At 44.5% G+C, this 23,569-nt stretch overlaps 1 protein-coding gene across 13 annotated transcripts in view; it reads right to left on the bottom strand.

Moving 5' to 3' along the window:
* Positions 1-6,132, bottom strand: part of MYT1L (myelin transcription factor 1 like) — a 397,051-nt gene extending 390,919 nt beyond the window's left edge. For 4 of the 13 annotated variants that reach the window (XM_073217321.1, XM_073217333.1, XM_073217312.1 and 1 more), the window contains exon 1: positions 5,647-6,129. The gene's annotated coding sequence lies outside the window, so the exon portion shown is untranslated. Of the gene's footprint in view, positions 1-760; positions 1,228-5,646 lie in introns of those variants that run through there. The other 9 variants (XM_073217264.1, XM_073217324.1, XM_073217328.1 and 6 more) reach the window with 6 other exon arrangements.
* Positions 6,133-23,569: the final 17,437 nt, after the last annotated feature.

Raw genomic sequence — 23,569 nt, 5'->3', positions numbered from 1 at the left:
GGAGTTAACCCGGGTACCCCTCTCTGTCCCTTTGGGGTTGCCAGCCAGCCACCCGGTGCTGTTTCAGTGTGAGCTCCTTCTATCACTTTGTTTTACAACAAAAGCACAGAACTATTTCTCTAAGAAAGTTAAAACATTATCAGCCTTTTGGTATTGTTGTAAGAAAGAAAATATCAGAAAAAGTTTTATCTGAAAAGGCAAGAACAAGATTCTCAAAATACAAAAGGAACATAGATATACGACTTTCATTGGCATTTTTCCAGTTTTTTTTTTTAAGAAGTGCTGATTTTATAAATGGCTTCCCGAGCCCAGCAGTAAATGTTTTACTCTGGCGGTGACTGTACCGCCGCACGTTCTGCAGACCTCTCCTCGGGGCTCCCCACCAAGAGAGGCCACATTAAATCATAAAGGCCGCTTAGCACCTCCCATCCCTCCCCCTGGACACTAGCCTCAAATACACAGGCTCCTGTTTAATAACAACTCCGGGCAGCGTGCAGACGGGTCGGTGCCCACATGAAATCACCCCAGAGGAGCAGCTCTCCTGGCGAAAGAGTCCATTGTTGGCTCGTTTGTATCAAGACCATGCGATTTTAAGAAGAGTTGTAATTTGTTATCAGATAAGAGCTGGAGACAGCCAGGTAGGCAGGGAACGACTACTTGCTGGAGCCCTTAGGGGGTCGGGTGAACGAGTCCTGAGCAGCGGCAAGTTACATCAACCCAATAAATCATATGCAACCTTCAAATGAAAGGGAAGCGGTACCTTTTTTGCAGACGAGTTGGCCATCAAGCAAAGTCTTGTTCCGCAGTCTGTGTCTCCAAACGTGCGGGTTTATTTCTGCCGCGGAGAGCCCGTGGCACGTGTTGATCCCATTTCCCTATATATTTCTACTCCCATGCCCCCCCTCCAGCCGCCCCTGTGTCCGCTCAGGGTGCGCGGGGAGCGCCGGGCAGAACCCCAGCCGGCGACAAACCACCGCAGGTTTCCCCCGGGCAGAGCGCTACGTGGACGCCCAGGGCGGGCAGGCAAGGTCCAGGTTACCAAGAGCACCTCCCCGGAGCCTTGCGGGGAGTCCTCTGCGTCCTGGGCCCCTCGCCCGCCGCGCGGAGGCGAGACCGGACGTACCGGCCCTGCAGAGGCCGCGCTGCCCCCGTCCGCCCTGCCGCTCGCCGCAGTCTGGGAGCAGGACGCGCGGGGAGAGGATGCCCTGAACGCCGGCTTCCCAGCACAATACCCTGCGCCGAAACTAAGATACTTCCCTCCCCCTCCCAACTTTTCCAGCAGTCACCACGTGGGGAGTAGGGATTTTTTTAAATAGATACATTTTAGGAAAAATTTCCTAACAGGACAGCCCAATACAGCGAGGCTTATCAGTATCTTTCCACATAATAAGTGGGCATTTATGAGCCCTTTCCAGTTTTATAACACCTGGCTTACGTTTTCTCTGCCATCTCTGATTACTTCTACAGATACCCTGAGGACTCATTATGTCAAAGCTTAAAACAGTTTCATTGTGAAAACAGGCATAGAAAAATCACTGTGTATGCCGGAACAATGCAGGTGTGAAAGGGACACGGAGAAGAGAGGGGAGCAGAGACAACCAGGGACAGAGTTAAAGACAGAGAGGACAGGAGAGAGAGAGATCGAGGGAGAAGGAGGGAGAGGGGGAGGGGACACAAAGCGTGCTCCCGATGAAACCATGTTGCATTGAAAGATAGCCTAGTGATGAAAAAATGTGTATCTGCTACCTTAAAATAATCTGATATCAGGAACATCATACAATAAATCACCACAAAAGTATTTGGTATTATCTCTTGTACAAATTACAGTCATTATAGGCAGTATTTTCTAACGTGTGGGGCATGCTAAGTTAAAGTACCTTTTTTAAAGATATCAGCCACACATGATACTTGGATATGATTTACCCCTACCTCCTTAACATGAAATTGTAAAAATTATATATATTTTTCTTCTCAAAGTTTGTGGTATCTTTTCTCTTCAGTTTAGTTTGGAATAAGTATAGATCAATGTCAGGTGTAGTGTTGAGGTAAAGAATACAGTGCGATGAAACTTGGCTTGCTGAAGAATACTTTAATCCTTTTCAAGTTTTTGTTCAAATTTCTCCTCTATTGCTCTTTTCTAAGGAATAGCAGACATGTTTTCAAAAAAAAATAAAAAGACATTCATGAAAAAGGACTCCTTTAAAAACTTGAAAATAAGATGCATAATTCTATCTCAATCAAACTATGATGTGGAGTAATTTGATTATAAGAATTTCAGAAAACTGAAAAGCTCTCTTTCTGAATCTGCTATTCATTTGCTTCCTGGACTGAGTTCTGGTGAGACTTTGTATCAACGTAGATTTTATGGTGAAATACTAGATGCATTTGAAAATGGTCATTGATTGAAAATTATAGCCCTGGACTCAAGAGAAACATCCAGCCTAGCTGCACTTCAGTGTCAGGACAGGGTGTTTGTGACCAAAGAGGATCTTGCTAGTCCCTCTTATTCCACTGAATAGGTGTCCTAATATAAAATATTCAAGAGTAAATGAAATTTTAAGTTGTTTGAAGTTAAAAATGTAGCCACCAAAATGTCTAATACATAAACAAAGTATTTTCAGTTGACCTAGTATGTTCTTTAAGAGAAATACCTCTCCCTCAGATTAGTTTGTCTTATAGGTAGAGTTGGAAATCTAGTTCATACATGTGACTTTTAAAATATTATTTAGGCAGCAAAATGAATTTTTTCTCAGAGAAATGTTTGGATTTTCTTTATGCATGTGAAGCATTTCTAAAAACCAATCAACAAAGAATCAGATTATTAACTCTACACTTGAAATTTTAAGTATAGTTTTAACAAATAGAAAAAACTTAAAAAAGCTTTGAAGTTGCAAAACAACATAATTATTTTCCCTAATTTGTTGGAAGTTGGCATAGAAAAGAGACATGAAATATCAGAGAGTGAAATAACTGGGTATATTCAGTGGTAAAGTATGAAATATAAACATTTTTAGGAGAGTAAGAAATAAATAAGTTAGGTAAAAAAATATGACAGGAACAATGAAAACAATAGATCGAAGAAGTTCATTCTCTGAAAATACCCACATTTTTCTACAATCATGCTCATCCTGCTTTTATCATCAAAAAAGAAATTATGTATTCATATTCCTTTAGGAATTTTTGTACACCACTGTACATGGTCACAAATTATTGCATGTTCAACCTTGATCTCAGCTTCTAACACCAGTTTATGAAATTGGCCTAAGTTTTGCTGGAGGATGCAAGTTTAACTTGAGAGAAGTTGAAATTTATGTTTCCTGTGTACTTTCTGCCTTACGGATTCACCTTGATCACCCTGGCCCATCTTCTCAAAAATGAAATTTTATCAACAATGCCAGACATTTCCACTAAATAAAAAATTTCCATTTGAAAAGCATGTCTACACGATGTTTACAGTTTTTCAACTCACAATTGTACATATGCTAGTAATTTTAATGAAATCATGTTTACTAATTTACCAAGTATGGTGAAAATTTTATGTGCAAAGTAAGGATTTAGAGCTTGCACATCTCTCCTGCCACCATCTTCAAAACACCCAGCTCTGGCCATGAAGGCTGCTCCCACATCCACCTCCAGAAGCCATCGTTACGGTGATGAAAGTGAGCCATTTGCACATTGCCAGCGACCTGGTAGGAAGTCAGCCGCTGCCGACTGTAATTGCTGTCGGCGGTGGACAGCTCCCGGTGCTGAAACGGAAGGGGAGAGCCCTGCTCACATGGCTCACTCGACCAGCCTTTGAAAAATCACAGCAAAACCGAATGAGGCGGCAAGTGTTCGGGCTGAATAGCCCTGTCTACAGAACAATGGCAGCCAACTCCAAATCCTACTATAATCACATTAATGAGATTAATCAGTGAATTAGCAGCAGTCAAATGTCAGGGAGGCAAGGAAGAGCCCATCCAAGATTGGTAATTAACTTTTTTGGGGGGAGGAGAGAAAAATCAACTATGCTGCTCCTAGATTTCTCAGAAGTTGACAATTCTGCTTCACAAATCTGCGGACTATACAGACCTATGAAAAGGCAGCAGCATAATCCTCCACAGTATTATGTAGATCCAGGTATCATATTACTGACGCTCAAACTATGGCCTGCTGAGAAAAGTGATGTTACTCTGAATAACCTTCGTAAGCTATTAGGCTTTTATTGTTTTGAACTTTCTAAGTATGAAATTAATATTAAAAATAAAATTATTTCCCTAACACTCAAGCCAAAATATTTTTTAAAAATGGCTGATTAAAAAAGGAGGGGTTATGTAACAGCTACTATTGCTTATGAGGAGTCCATGATCCTGTGGTAAAGAGTTCTGAAAAGTATCATCAAGTAAAAAGCTATTATACAAATATATCACCCATGGCCTATTGTCCTTTATAAAGGAAATTTATTACTATAGTCCAACTTTAAGGAGAATTTTAGCCAATTCACTTATTGCACTTGAGGTGATGGAATCATACACTTTCCTTTAGGTTAATTAGAAAAAAATATACTTCCTTTTTTTCTAGAATGTGTCACTTAGTAGCATGTATAATATGCAATCAACACTTTGTATTCAAAGTTCCTGAGAGGTGGGAACTTAGGAGAACGCAATGAAACTGTTTTCCATAAAAGAATATTGTGCAAAAACACCTTTCTCTTTTTACGGTAATCACATTTTTATCTGTATGGAAGACATGCCTTTACTTCTTATCACTTAGAAAGCTGTATGACTTTCATGAAGTTAAACAATTAGCATGACTGCCTTATGCCCATAATGGTGGTAACAGTGTGCTTTTGTCTGTGAAGTTTATTTTGCTCAGTAAAGAATGCAAACCCTTAAACTAAAAAGCTCTAGTTAAGAAAAATACTTTTACTGTCAGTAAATACACGACTTAAAAATTCTATAGGTGATACAGTTTTAGTGGCACAAGAAACTGTCATGGCCAAATTAATGACTAAATTCAAAATTAGTGCTGCATGTTTTTAATAACTATCATATGACTATTTACATATATATTTATTGCCTTATCTGATCTATCTTGAAATTGAACTTTGCAGGTTGAACTTTTAGTTTATTAATTCAAGTTGCATTAAAAGACATATTTCTGTTATAAATGAAATGTTTTATTATTATGAACTTCAAACATTAAGGTTATACTTAAAAATCTTTATTTGAGTTTCTCACTTTAAACAATGTCAGTCAGTTTTCTTTCCATTAGGCAAATACAACATCACCTCAAGAATATCTAATGTTGTAACAGCCTTTGTAAAACTGCCATATGCTTGATTTGTAATGTAAAGTAATCCAGTAAAGTGTCCAGGAAGTTCTTGTTTCAGTACCTCCATATCATCGAAGTACTGTCCATGCACCGAGTTTTTAGAATAAAAAACATCACGGTTAAAGCATGCAACCTAACCCCCACTTTGCTTTAAAGAGAGACTTCTGTGGTTTACATGCTCTTTAGCCCAGGAACATGTCAGCTACCAGCCACGCTACAGAAATAACTTTAAAGAGGAGCAAACAATAGGCATAGCAGCACAAGCCTTAGAACTATGGTAAAACATGCCCTGTCCACTCAGTCCACAGAATTAACCTAACGAAGACCACGTACCTCACAGCATGACCACCACCGCTCACAAGTTAAAGACAAGCTCGATTGTGGTAACTGTGCCGGCTCAAATACACAGAAAGAGAAGAAAACCTATTCCACCACAAGTTTGAAAGGACGATGAGGAATATGCCTACCACCGAGATGCAGAAAAGGTTGCTTTTTGTCTTCAGTGAATATTGACATCATAACCCATAGTCCAGGGAATCAAAAATAAAATAAAATGCACCCACCAACAGTGAGCACAAAAATCAGGGGGCTTCAGGAAGGCTGCGAGGAAAGCTCCCCGTTCAGTGTGCTGGAGCTTAGGGAAAAAAAAATGTCGCCGGGCAGGGATGACAAACGCAGTGCGATGGGCTCGCAGGCCTGAGGGATCTGTTTTACTTCCACATACGTCCCCTAATGCACGCACTCCCACTCATGCTCTCGATATGCGTTTTTTCTCCACATTTTTTTTTTCACGAGCTCCAAATCCCCGGCATATGACCTTCTGTTAAATAGATAAAAAAAAAATTGCTTATCAGTCATGCAAATGAGGCTGAATTCATTTTCCACAACAGATGGCCTCATAGATAATGATGATGGAAGAGAGAAAATTGAATGTCTCTCACAAGGTGGCCATGGCAACCAAGAGCAGAATAATATCAATAATAAGCTCACTGCATAATAAGGTTGTCAATCCCACAGATCAAAGTCTCCAGCTAAATCAGGTGTACACACCAGCTAGTTACCAGGTAAACATATACATACACACATATATGTATTGCATTTTACAGTGACTATAATGAGAACTAGAATTTCAAGGCATTCTGTGGAAGAGTGTGTGTATGTGTGTGTGTGTGTGTGTGTGTGTGTGTGTGGTTGGGGTGGGAGGTACTTGGATAATGAAATGACAATGTGACATATTTTTTCTTTTATTTTTCTCTCGTATTTTCTGTAACGGACTTGGTGTCATGAAGGATTTTTAAAATAGCCATATTGAAATTTAGAGTGCAGTGCATAGAGCCTTTCTCCCTTCCCTTTTCTCCCCCACCCACCCTGTCTGGGGTGCTGTGCCGCATTGATGCAATAGCAAGCAGCTTGCCTCGGGCCTCCACCTCGGCTCCCAGGGGGACATCCTGCAAAATGAATCAGCAGCCATCCTGAGCAGGCTGATTAAAATGAAAATGGCAAGGCACATGTCTGGGCGGAACTGGAGCTCAGCTTTGCTGCCTGTCTGGCAAGCATGCTCAATATAGCTCCTGCTAATAATGGCTTACTGCCTCTCATTTTTTAAAAAGGTATTGCCCTTTTTCCCCTTATCCGACTGGTACTGGAGTGTGTGCATGTGTGCATGTGTGTGTGCACATGGGCAGAGGGGGGAGATGGGAGTGGATGGTTCGATTCTTCTTTTTCTGCTGCTCACATGCAGACTGCCTGCTTGACGATACCGTCATTGTAAAAATGAACTTGACCTCCCTCTTTCTTTTGGAGAAGGAGACAGTTGATAAGACTTGGGGTTAAAGGGCCAGTTACAAACTCAAGCTGCCTAAAGACCAAGATGACATTTTTCCACCTAGATACAGTCATTTCTACCTAAATCCTAGGCAGCAGACCTTGAGAGAACTCTAACTCTGTTCAGAGGCTCACAGCTGGACACTCCGAACAGCAGCCTCTGAAGAAACCTATTTCTGTTCCCAGCATTTGCAACCAGGCTGCTACTGTATCCTAGATATTATACAACACAAAGCATCAAAAATAGAAAAATGAAAGCTGGCCAGCTGATGCAATAATCTAACAACGTTTAATCAAAATAAATAGATTTTTTTCCCCAAAATTCTCAGGCATAGCTTTAAGATTACCCTCAAATAAACTATACTTTTGAATATCTCTGCCAAATTTTTCAGGGTTTTTTTTTAAGGCATTCTGGAAATTAGACCATTATCATCTCTCATGAAAAACAGCTTAAAATTAGCACCAAGCGTTCTTCTGGGTTCAATATACTTACTTTTCCTATACATTTTACTCTAAGTTACCAAAAATGTTTCAATTTTGCTGAGTTTCCCTTTCTTAATGCCTTTTGGTAACATTTCACATGAGTGTCATGTGAAAAAAATATATATATATATACTTATTTTTGCCTTTAGTGATCTCTATGTCTGCGATGTGATCTCTTTTTCTCCTGCACACCAGTCTTGTTGCTGCGGTGCGAATCAGAAATCAATAGAGCTGCCCTAATGGGGGCTCCACTCCGCACGCCGCAGAGCAGCTGCAGTCTTGGTGCATTCCGCCTGCCTCCCTTCCCTGCCTCCCTGCCTCCCTGTGTCCCTCCCTCCATCTCTGCCTCCCCCTCCTTCCCTCTCTCCATTGTCCATCTCTCTCTTTCTCTCTCTCTCCGTCTCCAGCCCTCCCTCCCTTCTTTCCTGTCTTCCTCCCTCCCTCCCTCTGTCTCTCTGGAGCACACATGCGCGCGCACACACACACGCGCGCACACACACACACACACACACACACACACACACACACTGAACTAATGACGTCTGTGCAGCTTTTCTAGCTGATTGGGCACCACATCGGATGTTCTGTGGAGCAAAGAATAGGAATCATTTACAGTCGGTGGGAAAAAAACCCGGAACATGTCCTCTCCTATATCCACCGCGCTGACCCTGAGCTCCCCAGACAACCAGCTACACCAGCGAAGGGCAGTCCTCCAGGCTGTGTGGCCCCGGGGAGGAGAGCCGTGCTCCCAGACCTCAGGGCGCTGGAGCTGCGGCGCAATGGGAATTTTTCCATTTTACAAAGAACAAAGCATTCCTCTGACAAAGTAAGCAGGAAGCAATTTACAGGACACTGTGTATGTTTAGGTCAAAGAGTGAGTTCTTGTGCACTATTTGAGGTTTTGAATATACAGTACATTATTATTTTTAGTAAAGTACAGATGAAAAGTGTATATGTATGTACATACACAGACATACGTGGATGTAGTCACACTTTACGAGTTTGTCTGCGTTGTCTTAGTTGCATCAGCAGTAAGTTGTTTTCTTAGTTAAAATTTATCCTCAATCTTAAAGTAAGAAAGAAGTCAATCTCTGATATCAAACCATGATATTCAAATCACAGATTTATGTGTGTGGAGGTGTTTCTTACACATCTGTCCATGTCTATGAAAGTACATTGACTATTAGATACAGGGCACAAGCCCCTATACAACCACGTGTGAATGCACTCACACACACACACTCACTCATGCTCATGCACTCACACATGCTCACACACACGCACTCATTCACACACACTCACGCACACACATGCACACACCCAGAGGCACAACAGAGCTTCAACAGCTTTGGTTCCCTGCAGCTCCGTGTATCTGTCTGATGTGACAGGCAGCTGACATGCAAGTAAGGTGCTCCTGGACCCTGCGGAGGGCAGGACCGCGCCCCTCTGTGCGCTGTGGGTGCCTGCCGGCCAGCCTCCTAACGCTGAGGAACACGCACCCGCCGCGGCTGGCCCCTGCCGCATCGCCCTCCCTTCCACCCAGCCTCCGCATGACTTAGAGCTGGAGACGCCTGCACGCAAATGCCTTAAGAGAAGGGGAAACAATGAATGAATCATGAAGCTGCAGGCAGAGCGGCAGAGCATCATTTCAGTCTGCATTTTGCAGTTATATCGTGGGTGTGCTTAATAAATGACAATTGCTTCAGGAGTGAAATCCAGTGTTCTGCAGAGCGGAACGAGGAAAACCCTTCAGGAATATGGGGCCGGGGAGCTCCGCAAAGGCTGTTCGGATAAAATGTCCTCGGTAGCTTGCCAGTCAACCATACAATGAAATGGTTTGCCTCCAGATATTTGTCAAACTCTTCCTTAAATTATTTGGAATATGCTTTATGCCACCCTTAGAAGTTCATTGCTTTCTGTATTAGGAAATTCATAGGTTATTTCCATTAATTAATAAGAGAAAATAAATGGAAAATGCAATCCCTTCTAAAAGGTCTGTCCTCCAATTTAATACCAAGAAAATGATTTCCAGGAACTTCTGGTTCTTTGAACTGGAAACACACGGGCTATGGACTAGACTGTGTTCCCCACCACCAGACGCCTGTTCTCAGCTACCCAGCTAATGATGGGTGCATCTCTCATCCATGAGAAGGTGCCTTCTTCCTTTCATTCTCTGGAATTTTGTGTAGACACCGCTCTCAACATGACACATACCTACATGGGCTCTACATGCCTTCAGATGCCATGTTTCCAACCAAGACAAAGGGATGGGGACTAAATCTCCATGTAAAGCATGTGGATGGCTTATGCGAACTTGTACAGGAAGCCAGTAACATGTCCTAAAATATATTTTTCCTTTTCTTCAGAATTATGCCTGTGTCAGTGATGGAGTGGTGTGATATAAAAGGAAGTCTTTAACTTAGCACAGTAGCAAATGGATAAAATCACTACAGTTCGATAGTAAATGGATAAAACCTGGGATCCAGATATTACATCAAAGTGTACACTATGCAAAATTAGGCACTAACGTAACCCTCCCCCACCCATCCCAAAACAAGCTTTCCTGATAAGACATATAAGAGATAGAGGCTATTTTATTCATCTTTCAAATAATGATAAAGATGGGAAACCCATTTCCATTGCAGGGGATTAGCTGAAAATAACCAAAACATCGTAGAATGCCTCAGCAGCAAAGGGTTGGGAGGAGGAGGTGTGACTCCCTTGAAGAGCTGAGAGAGAAGCAGGATGGTCACATCATGACCCAGTGCCCCTGGGGGCAGCCGGGGCTAGCCGCGCAGTTCAGTGAGCCAATCAGGAGGACAGTGCGGCCTGGCTCGAGCCCGTGCCGTGCTTTACCTCCGTCTTGGAGTGACTGTTCTGCACGTCAACTGATACTGGGGAGCTGGAGAAACTGGATTCTAAGCCATCCTTTTTCAGACCCTTCCACCTGGTTTTATAGAGCTGGTCATTTTTTAGCAAAATACATAGATATAAATTCTATCAGACATAAATTGGAGCTCTGAAAGAGCATTGAGAATTTAAGGGTTAGCTGATTGCAGCCCGCAGCTCAGATAATCTGAAAGGATACTTATCTCACCCCCAGTTCATAATTTTGAGAACATGATCTATAATTTCACAAAACCAAGTACTTCTCATTTAACTCTTGGTAGTCCGCTAAGTTCACAAACATCTACGGCTTTCCAAACTACCCCTGGACTCCTCATCTCCAGTCCCGGCACCTTTATGTCCCATCTTCTCATCTCCGCGCCATTGGTTTAATCTCTACAACTATCCAGTCACTTCATGTGCCTCTTACGCATGAGTCACGGTGACGGTGATCAGGGGCTTAACAAGAGTATTTTGGTAGATTCTCCAGTTCACATATGGGTCCCATCACCAAAGTGAAAAAAGATACATATGGAGAGAGACATTTTAGATGATTTACATTATTTGGAACTGAACTTTTCTTCATCGTACTGAAAACAGTAATAGTATCATGATACTTGCATAGCTAGACAGTTCTAGTACCAAAACCACCAGGAAACGAGGATCTAGAACAATGTGCACACCGAGGCGACCCCGGCAACAAGCATGAGGAGGCGCTGCGTCTGCTCACCCCCCTGCTAGTAACCTTGTCTCACTTTTTTGAGTTTCTAGCATTGGAATCTCCTCCCTGTATCCAGAACCTTCCCAACATCCAGTTCTGCTTGGTAGGCAGGTATTTCTTTCTCCAGCTTTGGTTTTGGCTAAGTTGTGGGCATGTGAACTGTGATCCACCATTAGACACGCCCATCCTGGCAGCTGAACTGCGAGGTGGTTGTGCAAAGAGGCGTGTTGCTCAGGGGCCCCTCCCTGCCAGTGGGGGCAGCTGTTGAGACTGATTCCCTGGGGAAAGAACCCGGTGTCCCCTGCTCAGGGTGGCAGTAAGCAAGGCCCTAACTGGACCAACTCTGCATATTTTTAGGCCAGCCTCTGAGCCTGAGGGGTCAGCCACCCTGCAGTTCTCTCTTTTCTACTTAGCCGGCTGTTCACTCATAACGAAGCTCAGTCAGTGATGTGCTTCAATACTGGGAATGTAGCAGACAGATCAAAATGGGAGAAATGGCAGAAACCAAAGTGCCCGATTCCAGGGTGATTTCCTGGGCCGGAGGAGGGGCGTGACCCACAAAGGTCCCATGTGATTTGCAGAAGTGAAGAAACCTGGGATCTGTGAAGCGTGGTCTTATGTGAGGCCATCATAAGGAGTCCAGGATCCTCTCTGACACTGGAAGCCAGCACATTCCCAGACCCAGGGCGCCTGAACTGAAGGGTGTCTTTGAAGAAAAACCTCACAGTGACATCATGAAAGTAATGATCTTTTCTCAGCAGACATCCAGCCGTTTGTATGATACATGCAGAAAGAGAAACATTCCGCATCATATATTAGAAAGAGGAACACCTGGACCTTATTAGTATCAGTGGGCACTGCCTTGACTGAATTCCTGGGAACCCAGCATGCCACGTGGTCCACGGGGCAAAGTGGGGACTTGGAGGAAGAGGGGCTGGCAGCACGGCCTCGGGAGCCTGAAGCTCTTCTTGTGTATCTCCCCAGATCGCTACGGCTGGAGATGGAAAGACACTCACCTCTTGGCAGAACCCCCACCTTAGACGCTTCATAAATTGACAATCAGCATCGTAAACCAAAAGTCCTGGGGCGGTGGTGGAGGGTCTTCAAGGATGTGGCAGTGGGGATCCCGGTGCCCTCGCATGTGTTGGCTCCGCCAGTACGGAAGACAGGGACCCTGGGGACTGGGGGACAGACTGTAGCTGAGCCAGGGGTGGCCTCAAGTCTGCACAACTCCAAACACAAGGAAATGGGTTTCATCCCTGTAAGAGGGGAGGCGGAGATGGCTTTCCCTACGTACTGGGAACAGCCGTGAATCTTCATCATCTTGTCTCAGGCTAAATTAGTTCTTCATCTTTGCAGAACGCAGGTCCATCTTCCAGTACCGCAGGGCGTGAGGCTGGCCCACGCCAGAGCCATGTCAGCGTGTGGCCAGGGTGTGACAGTAAGGGGTGGTGTTTGCTCTAGATTTCTTGGTGAGATACAGTGAATTCAGTAAAAATACAGGGGCCTGCATTTTATGAGACTTCTGGAGTCTAGTTGCTGGGAACAGCTAGGTTCTGTCTGCAAGCAGAAGGGCAAGAGGCCACTTTGCACCCCCTGCTCTCTCTTTCCTGGTCCCGCATTGCTGGGGAAACAGCCTGAGCAGGGTGTGGTGCTGGCTGAGGGGGGCATCCTGACCCAGGGTCAGTCTCTCTCTCTAGGAGAGGAGCGAGGAATGCAACGGGAACAAGGTGGTCCTGGGTGTCCTCCAGAGCCAGGTTCAGCAAAGGAAGGTGCTCAGGGCTCAGGTCAGCACAGGCGCCCTTGTGAGGTGGGTCCCGTGAGGGGCTAACTGTCTCATGGAGGCTGGCTGACAGCAGAGGGCACAAGGTCTAGCAGAGCAGGAGGGCACCCTGAGTGCCAGGGGAGACTCTGTGAGCAAAGGGACACACCGTCCAGCTGCAGCTCCCCTCCCTGATATGTCTCCGTGCTCCATACAGTCGGGCCCCCTGCCTACATGGCTCTGTGGCCGGTGGTCTAGGTCTAGAGGGCACTGACGTGGGCAGCGGTGGGCAGAACGGGAGCCAGCGGCTGGGGGCCGGCACTGAACGTCGGCAACATTGCTGAGCACGGGTCAGAATCCCAAGCACCTGCAGGGACGCGTGGTGACGCCGGGCAGTGGCGGGCAGGCCCTGCGGCGCACATCCCGTTCTTGATGCTTCCGCGCGGCGTATCCCTCCCTGTGAGTCCTGCCTGCAGGTGGGACGCGAGCGGCAGCAGGCTTGGGGGCCAGGATGGCGGATGTGGCGCGTGGCACAGGCGGGAGGGTGGCTCGGGGCCTGCCTGGCCGTGCATGTGGCCCTCCCGCGCCTTGCTCCCCACTCCTGGGCTCCCAGCAAACTCCGGTATCTGTCAATAGATCACCCTTTCTGCTCCAATGAGACAACTGGTTTCCTTTTCTTGAACCAAGCAACTCTGATACAGCACGCCAAGCACAACACACAGACACATGCGCATGTGCACACACACACACACACACACACACGCTCCACTCCTGGGAGGGGGCAGCCAAGCGAGGTACAGCCTCTCCGGGGTTCTGCTGGGGTCTACTGCCCTCTTGCCTTCGCCCCCGAACCCTGGCGTGCTCCCCGCGGGTGGCCCTTCTCCGTGCCACAGCTTACAGCCTTCTACCTCCGAAGAGCGCGCCCCTCCCAGCCGCATAGGCCGAGTCCCTCAGGCTCAGGACGGGGGTAGATTGGTACCGAATCTAAACCGTATCAAGAATGAAGGAAGGAGGCCGGTGAAAGCAGCTCTTCTCGGCTGCCGGTTCCAGCCCTTCAGGATACCACGCTGGGGAGGCTCTGCGAGGAGAAACGTCTTAACAACATGTCTGTGATGTGTGGCCTTCTTCATTCGTAATAATGGGCAATTCGTGTTTTATCTTTTAATACACTACACAGCAGGAGTTCTGCTTCCCAATTACGGGGTAAAAAGGCCTTTGTCTTCGATCTCATTCTGTTCTTGGAAGTTACAGAGAACCATCTACGCAGCATCCGAACCATTGGTGCCACATCTGGGAGCCCCAGCCAAGCCTCCTGGGTCAGAATCTGAACTTTGGCATAATTCACAGATGATTTGTATGCAAGTAAAGTGTGAGAAACCCTGGACTGGATCCGTGCTTGCCAATAAAATAGAACATGAGCCTCATCGGCAGGTAAACTCTTTATAGTGGCTACACAAAACAAGAAACATGAACAGGTGCATTTTGCTTCATGATATATTTTACTTAATCCAACACAGCTAGAATATTATTTCAAAATGTAAGCCACATAAAATGTATTGTTAAGATATTTTACATTTTTTGTGTGTATAATTTTATTTTTTTATTGATATATAATTGACAAACATTTTATTAGTTTCAGGTGTATAATATAATCATTTAATTTGTGTGTATATTGCAAAATGATCACCACGATGAGTCTAGTTAACATATGCATTACTGTAATTACAAAATCCTCACACGTCTTTAAGTCTGGTGTGTGTCCTGCAGTCACCATCCATCGCGCTGGGAACCAGCTTGTTTTCAGGGCTCAGCCACCACATTTGGCCAGTGACCGCAGTGGGGTCCTCAGGTAGGCTCTGCCCACGCTCTCACCTGCCCTCAGGTGGGGATGGGTCTGCTGGAAATCCCTCAGTCTGGAGAAACCGTGGTAATGCCTGCGTGGAGGAGGTAAGGTAAAGCTAACAACCAAAGACCCAGAGAATTCTCACACATAGATGCAAATATTAATAAGTGTTTTTGGACAGTGAATGTGTGTCTGCTCAGCACAGGACACGCTCCCCCTAGCACCGTCCTGGCCCTGTCCAGCCTCTGGGGGCCCCTCTTCCGTCTGCACCGGTATGGGTACCGGTATGCTGTTACCATACAACCCCATAACTCTTGTTCCATCCGAGTGCCTTTAGTTCCATGTAACAGCAAGAGAGACGTGGAACGTTCAGCAGTTTTGGAGTTCGGGGAACTCAGCGCATCCTATTACCCTGTGTGTTTCTCCTCCAGCCCCTGCAGCGGCCTGTCCATGTGTCACCACCGCAGGGGCTGTTCTGGGCTGCCTGCCCCTCAACTCCACCACGTTTCAGGTCCTGAGTCTCTGTTGGACTCACTCTGCCATCCACTCACTAGCCTTCCCATAAGTCCAGGGTGGACAGTACCGTCTAGTATGCTTTCTTCTACATCCTTCACCAGGGTGAATTTCTGAGACTTCTCCGAACAGCGTTCCTGTGATGGATGGTGAGTTGTACACGAGGGTGGCTCAGATGTTCTCCCTCAGCACTGCCTCTGAATGCGTGCGTTCATGAGCAGGGCTCTTTTCCCTTGAACCTACTTCCAGCCCCATGGGGAAGAAACCTCAAGAACGGGCGCTGAATACCACTGTTTCATGGAGGCTAGGGAGGCTATTTAGGAAATACGCATTGGATGCCCCCTATCTAAATTTATTTTAGATTGTTGTCTATCTTATACAGTAGACTTTAACTTAGAGCACTGGAATTTTATTTCCCAAATGCACTTGCTTTCCAAATAGAAATAAAAACATAAACAGATACTAGAATTATAGGAAATTAGATGTAGAAAGCCCATCGTAGAGATGATCAGCATCACAGTTCAGGAAGCTGCAGCCTGGGGAGGGGCGGCTGGTTCGCACTCTGTGTTGATAGCGGGGGTCGGGGGAGACTGAGAGGGAGAAGCAGGCGGGACTTCACACAGGACACCAGCCCGAGCTTTGGTACAAGTCGTTCACCTGGAGACAGAGTCCAGGGCGGCACAACAGACCGGGTTTGTCTCTCCGCTAAAGCTACATGATCTTCAAGACATCCGAGAATGTTTGCTAAGCATGAAATTAAAAATGCATTTATTTATGGGCCCATGGAACTCAAATTGGGACACAAACTCAAACTTGAATAGATTCATCTGCACCAAGGATTTCAAGGCTGGTTCGAAAAATTTCAAGGAATTTGCCGTGTTCCTCTAACTGGGCCCAATACGCCAGGTGAGAGAGAGGATCCATAGAGGGACTTTGTGAAGTACTTCCCAAAGCATTACTTCATTTACTTTGAAACTCAGAGAACATACTGATAACGTCACAACAGTCATTCAACAAAGACAGAGACTTAACATGTTCACAGAGATCTGCTCCCTTTTATGAGAATCACAAATACGCCAGGTCTGTTTATTGCGAGACAGGCTTAAACTGTTCAAGATTTGTTTGCAAAACCTTTAGGGTCTGCAGCACAACTTATGTAATTTCTCCAGTGAAGAAAAATCTTCATTCTAGGAGGAGCCAAAATCATTTAACAATCAATCCTAGCAAATAAAGTACATGGTATATCTGTTAATGCTCTTTTGAGAAAAACAGCACATGTGGTTAGAAGGTAGCCAGGTTGATTTGACACACAGGCCTTCTAAACTGGTTCTGAAATATGAATTTCAGAGAGAAGTCTATATTTGTTGACCAAAACCAATAAACACATGGGTATCATCCAAAATCTGACCATATGCACTCCAGAGGTTCATCTGAATCTGCTCACCGAGGTCTCGGGGCTTTCGGGACCCAGAGGGCTGTGGAGGCAACTTTGATGATGGCCAAAGAGTGTCAGAGACGGAAAGTTTCAGGCAAGGCTGATGAGGTGACAAAGAAAAGTAACCATGTTGCCTCGGGCGTGAGGCCACAGGATCCAGGCAAGACCGAGGCCCAGCCGGCAGCCCCGCCTTCAGCGGCGTGTGAGCAAACAGGAGGGACCCCCAGGCTTGGGGGCTCCCAGCAGGCTTCTGTACAAGGTCCGCCTGACTCGGTGGGTGGCACTCCGGGCCCCCTAAGGGCCTGGCCCCTCTTCCGTGCCTGCTCTGGGGCACTGCAGCACGCAGGGAGGGGACGTGGGCAGGGCGGGCCGCAGGGCGGTGGGCGATAAGGGCGATGGGACGGCGGCTCCGATGGATGGAAACAAGAGTCGTCGGCCCGATTGCATAGTGAGGCACTTGGAGAGATCAAAAGATACACATTCACATAAAACGTGATGTGTCTACTTAAGCATCTTAGATTTATTTTCTGTTTTATTTTCCAAGTCATGTGTTTACTGTCATCAATTAGAAAAAGCAGATAAACACAACAGAGAAGCACCATGTAAAATCCCACCAACAAGCGCTACGCAGTTAATGTTATGTTATATCTGCCTGGACATCTTTTAAACATTGTATGCTATTAGTTATCCAAAAAGATCTAATAATAAATTAATAAAATCCACTCACCTGGCTTTACTTAGCAACTGCTTTCTTGGAAAAGTAAGATGTCTGGCTTCATACCTTAAGATTCCCTGAGCTCTCCTCTGTTTTTTTGTCCTTAGTTAGCAAAACTAGGAGAACCGAGTCATCACTTACTCAGCGATACCTACAAAAATTGGAAATTAAAGAATCATAGAGCTTTTAAATTAAGAGAATATTATAAACACTGTGGACTCATTTATTTTTACAGTTGAGGAAGCAGAGGCCCCAAGAAATTAGAAGAGTATTCCTCTGCAAAGACCTTTCAGTAGTCAGGATGGCTAACTAGTACATTAGATGATTTAATTATTTACAGGCAGTTCAAAAATCACCAAGAAGTAAGACAGTCTTAAAAATGTGTCTTTTTGACTGGATTTCATATTCTTGTATTCAGTTTTATGCTAGAGGTCCTAATTTATGTGCTGGGACAAAAAGAAAAAAGAAAATATTTTACAGGTATCTTCCTCAACTTATGATGGAGTTATGATCTAATAAACTCATCATAAGTTGAATAAATTATAAATAAAAAGTGCATTGAATACACCTAAACTTCCCAGCTCATAGCCCACCTTCAACATGTTCAGAACACATATTAGCCCTCAGCTGGGCAAAATCATCTCACACAAAGCTTATTTTATAATAAAGTATTGGCTGTCTCATGGAATGTATTGACTACTATCCTGAAGTGAAAAACAGAATGGCTGTATGGGGACAGGTGGCTGTTAGGGTGTCGGCTGCTGACCCTCCGGACCACAGGGATGGCGGGGTGCTGCAGGTCACTGCCCCACCCAGCATCATGAGAGAGAACAGGACTGCCTATCACCAACCCAGAAAAAAATCTAAATTCAAAATTAGAAGTATGGTTTATACTGAATGTGTATCATTTTTACACCACCATAAAGTCAAAAAATCATTAAGTTAAACCATTGTAAGTCTGGGACTGTCTGTACATATTCATATATATTTTTAAATTTAATATATTATTTAAGTCAGATAATATAATAGTATATAGAAAACCCAAGAGAATCTACATCTATTAGAACAGTAAGAAAAGCTGAAACTATAATTAAAACCTAATTCTGAAGACAAGATTGTCCCCCTGCCCTCTCTCCACTGGGCTTGGTGGCCACTGACTGTTCTGTGGACATGCTCGACATTTTTCAGCCACACCACCTGACCCCGAGCTCTGAGCCCCTAGGCAAGATGCTTAGTCCATCTGTGCCTCCGTTTTCTCATCTGCACGATGATGAATATAGTAGGGACTTTCATAGGGTTGTTCTGAGGAGTCAAAGAATTAATTCACACGAAGTGTGGAAAACATTTCTGACACAAAGTTAGTGGCATGTAGTACATGTTCCATCCGTGTTGGGGCTGTTACTTAGAGTATTATTACTATAAATAATGATAGCAGTTTCCTCCTGGGAGAAATGAAAAGAGGGAAGGAATAGAACTTTGGGAGGAAGCAAAAAAATTTAAATTATACTCATACTCAATATTTTATTTATGTAGAAAAATTAAAGCCAGATGACAACATGTTAACATTAGGTGACCTTTGTTGATGTGAACTTGATGTATATTATTCCTTTATTTTTCTACATATCTGAAGTCGTTCACATTTTAAAGTATGTATAACCTTTGCTGCGTAGCTTAATACTATTTTCTTTCAATCTTTAACCCCTGTAAACATAACATTAACACATTGGTCCTTTGTGGGCTTGTCTGTAAACCGTTTTAAAACTGTAAAATAAGATACCGAATAGGAACATGACACAAGACGGATACAGAGTTTAGTGAATTACCACGAGGCGAACACCATTGATCGGCACCCAGGGTGAAACGTAGGACTTTCTTGTGCTCCCGGCAACCCCCCGATGAAGCCTCTGCACACTGTGCCCCAAGCCCAGTCACCGCCGTCCCCCCCCCGGATCACCCATCATTAGGCAGAGTCCCCACAGTTCTCCTGCCCTCGCGCACGTGGTGCCAGTGTTCCTCCGTCCGCCGCGCTGCTGTGCCCCCTGCACGTGGCCTCGGAGCAGAACCGGAGTCCACGCCTTGGGTGGGGTGGGGGTGGGGTGTGTTTCTACCAGGAAGCACATAATGTCTACTTACGTTTTTGTGACGTTATTTCAGTCAATGATGCTCAATGACTAGATGCAGGGGTTCAGTGGAGTTTACAGAATGATGATATGCTCGGTCTATGATTGATTTTTTCCTGTACTAGATGGGACGGGTGTCTTTGTCAGGACAAGCCTCCAGTCACCTACTATGTGGTGTCTGGACAGACTTGATGTAACCAAGGCAGAGTAAGACTTTGATTCACTCCTTTTATTTACTGTTGCCAAGATAATTAATCTGTTCCCTATCATCCTCCAAAGGGGACCAAGTAGATTTTGGTTTTTAATTTCTTTTTAGTGGATTTCAACGTATTTAGTAGGTTTTTATACATTGTAATTGCTCTCCTTATTGAAGCTCAAATTGCTCATCTTTGGCCAGTGGGGGCCGCTTCAAGTTGAATCTCGAGTCTTTTTAACATGACTCTTCTAGTCTGATGGCTTTCTGTCTGCCTGGGGTGTCAAGATGTTCCAGATCCGTTTTGTGCCTTTCTGCCCCCTCTTTCTGAGAAGCTCTGGGTTCTTTTACTGGGAAGCACCATTCCCAGGGCACCATCTCAGTGCTGGGGACCGTATTGCTTCTGGGCTTTTCAGGGAGCATAACTAGGAGACCAAACAGCTTACAAGTTCATACTGAGACCTACAGTCAAAATTCAGGATTGTAGCTTTTTCATTTTGTCTCTTACATATTGCACCTCTAGCTTCTTTCTTCTACATCAAAACCCATTAAGGACTGAGCAGATGATTGAATTAGGAAGTTTTTTTGCTTTATCCCCCAAAACATATTAGTCTCAAAATAATACTACTAAACATCACCACTGCCAATATAATTACTGAAAAGTCTGAAAGTAGCCTCTACAGTTGGCTGTCTCATTGTCTCTCATTTTTTATAGTTGAACTAATGTTGTCAAAGGACATAGCCATTAAATACTCTACTCTCCCTTTTGAGTCTTACTCGGTGTTATTTCTGCAAGGAGCTGTGCGCATAAGGATCATAGCAGTCTTTCTGTTCAAACGTGTCTAGTCATTTTCGTTTGTTGATGTCCATTTTCTCATGGATTCCTCCAGAAAGACTCAAGAGAACACATTCCCTAAATTCCTGAGGGTCTTTTTTGCTGGATGTGAAAATTTTTGGTCCACATTTCTTTAGTGTCTTAGACGTGTCACTCCGTCTCCATGCACAGAGTCCCTCTGATAAGCCTGCCCGGCGTCTTCCCCATCTCTGCTTTTGCCCCACAATCATGACTCTTCCTTCCTCCCAGATCCATCTGGACAAACAAATCTCATGTTTTCCCGAATTCCTCATGTTTTCTTTGAACTTTCCCACCACTCTTCACCTTGAATAAAAGCTGGCGTCCCCACGGGCGTGGTCTCCCTGCTCTTTTCTCAGACGCACGGGTTTCTCAGCTCTGAGGAGTGAGGAGGTGCCGCTGACGTGCCCTGGGTGCCGAGCCCCGTGTGTGGCCATAGTCTGTGCTCGACGGATGTGCACGGCTTGGGTACGTGAACAAATGAGCACCTCTGGCAAGCAAGATCTTAGCACACAGAGAGACTCCAACAGTGTTAAAAATAAAGGACAGGAAGAACAAATAACTTCCGGAGCCAGAACAGTCCCTGGCATTGAAGCAAGTACTCAGCTTACAATTGGCCAGTCCATGTGGTGCAATGTCCACTGTGAGTTCACACTCAAAAAGAGGGAATCTGAAGAAGTCCTCTTGATTTCAAACAGCAGATTTTAGAATCCTCATTTTAATTACAAATTCATCTTCATTAATGCACCTTTTTTCACCTCTGGGCTCTCAGTCTTCAACAAAAACAAGGAAGAAAGTGAACAGCACCCTATTTACAGAGGACCTACCATCCTTCGAGGCCCCGGGCAAGTCTCACGAAGGTTTCCCTGACCCTCCCCCTCTCGTGTCATCATTTTGGGACACACATCTGGTTGGACCCTTTCCATAGACTTCTCTGTGCTGGAATGACTTGACAGCTCTCTGATTTTCCCCACAGGGCAGGAATGCTTTATCGTTGAGTCCTTTATAAACACAAGGATGGTATATTATATAAAGTAAGTACTCAAAGCTGCATTGAATTAGAGAACATTTTTAGCCTAATAATTGGCCACATTATTATTAGAAAATGAAATATATCCAAGGAAGTGGTGAGCTCTGACTGGAAGATTTGATAGTCTGGCTTCATACACACACACACACACACACACACACACACACACACATATTCATAATTGAAAACCTGTATGTGGAAACAGAGAGACCCTCTTTAGACACTCAACAGCTCAGAAACAAGAGGTGTTATATTCTCAAGATTTAGATATTGGAAAGGAGATATGGGAAAAATGCATTTCTCTTCTGAACACAGAAATAACACTATCAGCCCTTTATCTTCCACAGGGACACATTTAAATAACTCTCTCTGGTGGGTTTACTGATTTGAAAAGGAGACCCTACATTCTGTGAAGATTAAACCAAGGCAAGGTGGAGTGCCAGGGAACAGCAAAAGAAAACAAAGAGGAGAAACTCCTGATTTTAACAAGCCTGTTTTTAGTCTTGAATAATATGATTATTTTGTGATTTTGATCTGCAGTGAATTCTTATTTTCAGGGATATTTGACAATTTAGGGAAAAGATGAATAAATAAATACTTAGGTCAAAAATTTGAAAAAAGACTCAAAGTGTGGTTCCATGCCCGTGTTTAACTCATGAACACATTCTGTTCCACTTTAACATAAAAAAATATATTTAAATACAAAGACCACCTGCAGTCATCTTTGTTTCATATTGTTTGATCCCTTACACCTACCGTATTTTATTTTCCACAATTCTCTTCAGTGCACTTGATAAATATCTTTGAAGAGAATGGAGACAGGGATGGAATTCACCTATGACCATGGAGTAAACTTCTTTTGAGTAGACTTGGTCTCTTTTTAGTAATTCCTTTTGAGTTTTATGTCTTATATTTTGTAGGTAAATTATAATTTGAATCTTTTGCAGCTGTAGTGGTTACTTATATTTCTCTAATTCTTAAACTTCACAATGTGCAACAATCAATATAAATTTGGTTTTCCTTTTTTTCCCATTTACTCAGTAACTACCACAATGCTCATCTCTGTCCTGTGCCTCCCCGGCCGTCCTCGGCAGTTATCGCACGTCTCCCTGCCCTCTCCCTGTCAGGCAGTCCATGCCGTGCCCCCGTCTCCAATTCTGAATTTTCTGTTTCAGCTACACTGTGTCCTGTCTGCCTGCTTCTCCCTCAAAGAGAGTCTGAGCCCCTGGCTTCACTTTCTGTAAAAAGTAATAGGAAAGAAAATACACTAGTTATGGCTCCCCTCTTACATATATTTGATTTCTGCTACTCAATGGATGCCCAGCCTGCCAGCCCTGTCCTGTCCCCACCCTGGAACCCTACAAGAGTGAGCAGAGGCTGCTCCCAGAAGGCTCTGGGGCTGCTGCGGAGCCGTCTGCCCCTGCAGCCGGCAGGTGGAGGACATGCTGCCCACACACCTAGGGGCCTGGGGACAGGTGCTCTTAGGGAGAGAGGTGTTCTGTGAACTACTTCCCCTCAGTGGGGGATCAGTCGTGATGATCTGGGGTCAGACATCCTAGGAAAAGTGTTCCATCTCTGCATCTAAGCAACTTAGAAGACAGCTCTGAAACCATATCTACTTTCATAACTTCTAATCCCATTTTACATTCCAGGTTGTTGCTAATTAAATGTTTTGTATTTGTATGTTTCAATAATAATAATAACAACAATTATTACATATTCAAAGCAACCCCCCCCATCCCCTCATTTTCCCACCATGCATTCCCATGTCTGCAAGGAGCATCCGTTTTGACCGGAGTCCTACAAAGGACAGTTCCAATACTGTAAATGACAATCCCACCATGCAACCGTTACCACAAAAAAGGCCAGAGGACAGAA

The sequence above is a fragment of the Manis javanica genome, chromosome 1, assembly GCF_040802235.1.
Source record: "Manis javanica isolate MJ-LG chromosome 1, MJ_LKY, whole genome shotgun sequence".
In the NCBI taxonomy this organism is placed as follows: domain Eukaryota; kingdom Metazoa; phylum Chordata; class Mammalia; order Pholidota; family Manidae; genus Manis; species Manis javanica.
The sequence above is the reverse complement of the archived record's forward strand: the minus strand, read 5'-3'. Positions and strand labels throughout refer to the sequence as shown.